Source organism: Papaver somniferum, chromosome 3 (genome assembly GCF_003573695.1).
Source record: "Papaver somniferum cultivar HN1 chromosome 3, ASM357369v1, whole genome shotgun sequence".
In the NCBI taxonomy this organism is placed as follows: domain Eukaryota; kingdom Viridiplantae; phylum Streptophyta; class Magnoliopsida; order Ranunculales; family Papaveraceae; genus Papaver; species Papaver somniferum.
Window position 1 is genome coordinate 226,751,619 of NC_039360.1, and position 5,393 is coordinate 226,757,011.

General features: G+C 35.6%; 1 long non-coding RNA gene across 3 annotated transcripts; it reads right to left on the reverse strand.

Annotated features, from left to right (window-relative positions):
• Positions 1-1,483: 1,483 nt before the first annotated feature.
• LOC113362194 lies at positions 1,484-5,161 on the reverse strand. 3 transcript variants are annotated; one of them, XR_003365603.1, is made up of 7 exons: positions 4,789-5,161; positions 4,427-4,682; positions 3,394-3,489; positions 2,494-2,619; positions 2,271-2,336; positions 2,064-2,143; positions 1,484-1,945 (listed from the first exon to the last, which is right to left on the reverse strand). It is a non-coding gene; the product is annotated as an uncharacterized LOC113362194 (long non-coding RNA). The 3 variants fall into 3 exon arrangements; XR_003365602.1 differs by having other exon boundaries at positions 3,394-3,903; XR_003365601.1 differs by having other exon boundaries at positions 3,394-4,682.
• Positions 5,162-5,393: the final 232 nt, after the last annotated feature.

A 5,393-nucleotide genomic window follows, 5' to 3' on the forward strand; every position in this document is an offset into this window, starting at 1 on the left:
TCGAAATCTTAAATATGTATATTAGAAAACTATATCGTAACACGACTTATGTATCAATAAAGGAGAGAGAGTAGAAATAGACTTCCCAAGTGATAGATGAGTTTAAGTCTCCATATACCTTTTGTTGATGAATTTCTAAAGCTCCCCTTAGTAGTTCTTCTTCTTCAAATGATGAATGCCTAGAGATTTAAGCTCAACTACACTATCTCTGTCCTAGTCCGAGACATCTATAAATAGGCTAGAAATCAATACTTATAGTTTTGATCACTAATATTGAAAAACATGCTTGAGATAGAAAAGCATGCGAGTTCGACCGAGAAATGCTCTAACAAATATGATGAGATCAAGAAACAAGTCTAGGAACTTCTATAATTATTAATGATAGTACCAAGTTCTTCACCTTGTGGATCAGCGGTATTGTTATTACCAAAGAAACATGGAAGCTGGCGTATGTGTATTGATTATAGAGCATTGAACAAGATCACTATCAAGAATTGTTACCCTCTACCTAGGATAGACGACATGATGGATCAGTTGGAAAAAGCTCGAGTCTTTACAAAGTTAGATTTCAAATTCGGATACCACCAAGTGAGAATCCGAGAAGATGATAATGGAAGACTGCTTTCAAAACCAAACAAGACTTGTTCGAATAGTTGGTGATTCCTGTTGGTTTGTGTAACTCTCCAGCGACGTTTATGCATTTAATGAATGATTTACTATGACCTTTTATAAAATATTTTGTGATAGTTTACTTGGATGATATCTTAATATAAAGCAGAACTTGGGAAGAGCATCCCATTCACGTTGAGAATGTGTTTGGAGTGTTACATGAAGGTCAGCTGAAGTTGAACAAAAATAAGTGTGAGTTTGGAAAGGGGGAGTTAGTATATCTCGGATTCATTGTTGGTGGTGGAAAACGTAAAATTGATCCAAGGAAGGTTGAAGTGATCACTAAGTGGCCTAGACCTAATACTGTAACTGGAATCGGGAGTTTCTTAGGGGATTCCACATGCTTGCGTAAGTTTATCCGGCATTATTCGACTATTACAAGACCATTACATGGTTTGACGGGAGCTAAGGCAAAGTTTGAATGGAAGCAAACCCATGAAGACGTTTTTCAGTTACTATACTACACCATTTTTTAGTGATTAGAAACGGCAGCGTTCAGTTGCAAAGTGGGGTTGCAACAGAGCTGAACTGTTACGAAAGTCGATGTTGCAATATTTTGCAACGGCCCATCAGCTGTTGCGGGTTTCCAGTCGCAACAATTATGAACTGTTGCAAACTACAAAACTAGAACAGTTTGTAACAGTTGCGAAATTAGGAATTCGCAACAGTTATAAGCGAAACTGATAGATCGCAATAGCATACTGCAATTACAAAAATTTTGCAACCTAAAAAAAATAGTGGTTTTGACTGGCCAAAATCAGGTTTTGACCTGTCAAAATTAGAGTTCGCTGTAACAAAATCAAATTTCCCCTGTTTATTCGGAAATCAAATTAATCCAACAAAAATATCAAGAAAGTACTCTTAGAGTTACTTCACCATGATATATACCATGATGAACTCCATATACTCAGTATGAAGCACACCACAAAAATCATACGAAGTGTGGTTACAAGTAAGACTGGCATCAAATAACAAAGGGTAGCATTACTTCTAGTGCAAAGAATATAAACTCAGATTGAGCGGAAGAAAGAAACACATGCCTTCTAACTTCTTCTTTCTAACGAAGATTTTCCATTCAATATCTAGTCACTTCAAGGTTCCTATCTTCTTGGGTATGGAGAACCTCTATCTCTTTCAGATATTCCTTCTTTTCCTGTAAGAGATGCACCTCAGCTGAGATGTTACCAGATGCAACTTCCTCCAACCATTTGATTCCGGCCTCGCGAAATCAAAGAAGCATTTTCCGATTCTGAATTTCATCTTCCCTTCGTTTGGCCTGTCCAAAGTAGAGATCAAACCGAATTTTTTCAAAGACAATTTCCTGAAAGCAAAGAACAAGCAATATTTTATCATGCAAGATATGAAATCATCTCTCTCACCAATTGCATTGCTACCTGAATTTCAGCATCCAGTAACTGCATTGTTATTTGTTCCTCCTTTCCCCCCTGAAGGCCGCAACCAGAGCAGCTTCAAACTATGTTTTTGTGACATTTTAACCAGATGTTAATGTTTTATGGGATAAGGCATGACCAACAAACTTAAGAGTGGTTGAACCCATACATAAGGCTTCTTTCTATCACACGTTAGTGGACTAATGGTACCTGCAATCCTTCCCACTTAAAGGAGCCTGGAGATCCTGGCGAGGAGATACTCGGAAAATCAACTTCCTGGTTCATTAAGAACAACAAGCACCGTGTCAGTAAGAACAACACAGAAATGATAACAAAGTGAGTTGAAAGCATGGAGCGTGCAGAACTAGGTGAAGGGACGGCTGTATACCTCATCATATGCACATAACTAAATAAATTTATGGGAACAGTATACCTCATCATATTCGATAAAGATGTTTGATGAACCGTCACTTTTGAACATCTTTTCATGCCCATCTTTCTAACCAGTGAGACTGCGAGGAAATATTCACCGTATGCTGATCCATTCCCAGATATCAGCCTACAAAACCAATAAAAAAGTTAAGCTTATGATTGTTAAAGCTGATTATCAATATAGCCAGAAGATTTACTTAGGAATCCTAGATGTGAATTTCTGTAAAGACTTACCAAATAAATACCATTTTACCAGCAACAGATTAAAACATGTCATATAAAATGTTTGTCCATTAGACAAGTTAAGTATAGAGGTGTTGAAGGACAGTTGAATCAACTAAGGTAGTTCACTTGAACATGGACATATCCTGGAGCTAAAGTAGAAGCTGCTGTAATAGTAATAAGTTTGTTCTGGTCTTGAAATCAGTTTTAAGATGAATGTTTTTCATTCCTTGAGCGTAATTAGCTACTACGGGCATAGACCGATAATGGTCAAAAGTGGCTATAGCACAAAAGAAATCCGAAGTAGCTACATGATATTTTCAAGGAATTAAGATTATTTCTTTTGCAAATACCAAATTCAGCATTCACAGATAACAATCAAAGTTGAATCCAAAGTTTTCATTCGCAGGAATGTTATGCATTGGGTCTTTAAGATCAATACTCGTATATAAGTATTCACAAACTAGTCTTTAAAATGAAGTAAGAAAATACAAGCAAGTTTTATAAGAAAAACTAAAGTAACCAACATGAGACCATTTGTACAAGAGATTACTAACAACCTTAAGAATCCTTAAGTACAAAACTACAAATATGTACTGTAATTTTGGTAAACTAGAAACAAGAGCATGGATGTAAAAAAAATAACGAGACTAAAAAAGATGAGGAAAAATTGTAGCACCTTATACGTAGCTAATACATCATCCATATGTCTAGAAAGTGCCAAAATGATGTATTTAAGAGCAGCTCGAGACCAAGATATAGAAGTCCGAGCACCCTTAAACATGAGAAAAGCAGTAATAAGCATGTATTAATTCTCTTCCTTGTCATACTTAAAATACAACATCAAATGAGTACCGATTCTGATTATCATATAAAATCAATTAGTCCAAATGATGTATGAAGGTAAATTTACTCACACTAACTGATTTACACACAAAAATTGTGTTCCAAAACCAGCATATACTTGTATTGTTTTACCATATCAACTTATACCCATGATTGTGCATTAGATAAGCATTGTAGGATACATATAGATAGAGATAAAGAGGTACTTAGCTTTGTGTGTCAACTGTGAACTTTAAAACTACTCACAGTTCTTAGCTGTTTCTGCAGATGGCGTCCTTAATGATATGTATAGCTACACGTTCTTAGTTAAAGGATTACGCGTTAAAGTTGCAGATAAACAGTTCTGTAAATGGTCATCTCACAGATGACATAAAGACAACAGAAATGAAACTAAATAAACTGTTTTAACAATCAAAATCATTCAGTGAAAACCAAGCACAAGGTTCAAAGGCAATACTCAGGAACTAAATATTCCAAATACATCTGCGATGCAAAGTAACTATATATGACAGACCTATAATATCTGATAGCAATAGAATTCTTGAAAGAAAATACGTATCAAAACCCCTGTATGGCTTACGATGGGATATCTCATCAAATATCATATTAAAACGTCAAACTAAATATGTACCAAAACCGCTTCCTGGCTTTCAATCAATCCATCAGAAAAAAATCCTACTAGCAAATGCATTAACAACCCATTACTCTAAAAACAAAAACTCATCAAATATCATGTTAAAACGTCAAACTAATCACCTCTAACACACTCCAGCCATCAAAAGCAAACACCAGATTTAACAAAATCAAAGCTCTATAACTTAAAAATATGCAATCTTTAGGACATTTAGATAGGTTGGAGTGATTACCAGAATTAGGCAAATTATGTTTGTAGGCTGCTCATAGAAAACTGGAAATATGTTATGCCATTTTTCTATCAGCATCAAGCAGCACCATAAACAGCTTCATACATCACCATCATCATCAGATACCAACAATTCATGTTATTATAACTCCATATCAACTCCATCATCTTCACAGCCTTGTAACCCTATTTGTGGACTCAAAATTGGGGAAAACCCAATCTCTTAAACCCATTAGAAATGCAATTCATGCTTCAATCACCTTCAATCACCCATTAGAACATGTTGAAAAAGAATTCAAAAGAGATTAGTTTCTACCTTCAAATCAACATAAAAAAACTAGCTTTGAAAACCCTAACTATACTTACTGATGTTGATTCGCGGAATCCACAACGAAGAAGATGAAGTTTTCAATTTGGTCATGACCAAATCTAGGGTTTTCAGTGGAGATTTAATTTTAGGGATTCTAAGAAATCATAATAGCACTGCTTTCTCCATCTCCCTGTATTGCTAATTTGAATCCTAGAGGTTGTGTTTTTGTGTTCATCTAAACAATCCAGATCGGGTTAAAGATTTTTAAGGGTAAGAAAAGAACTCTGAATCTAGGTTTACTTTATAAAAGTGAAATAAAATAAAGGAAAACAAACAGTTCATGTGCTGATATGAGGATAGCTTTCTTATTCGACGACAACAATGAAGGTTTGGATCTGAGATGATAACGATGGTGGCTATAACAGGAGGAGGTATAGTAGCGAGGAAGAGCGAGAGATAAAGAAGAAAATGAGATAGAGAATGGCTTTTCCCGATAATAAAAGAGAGATAGATACGAGTCAGTTTTTCCGACCATCTGAATGGGCTGAATAATGAATCAGCTAAAAAGTGTGGGCAACCACACTCATTAGTCGCACGCGTACAACTCCAATCTGTTGCAAATCGTAACGAAATTAAACGGTTGCGAGATTTGAAACAAATT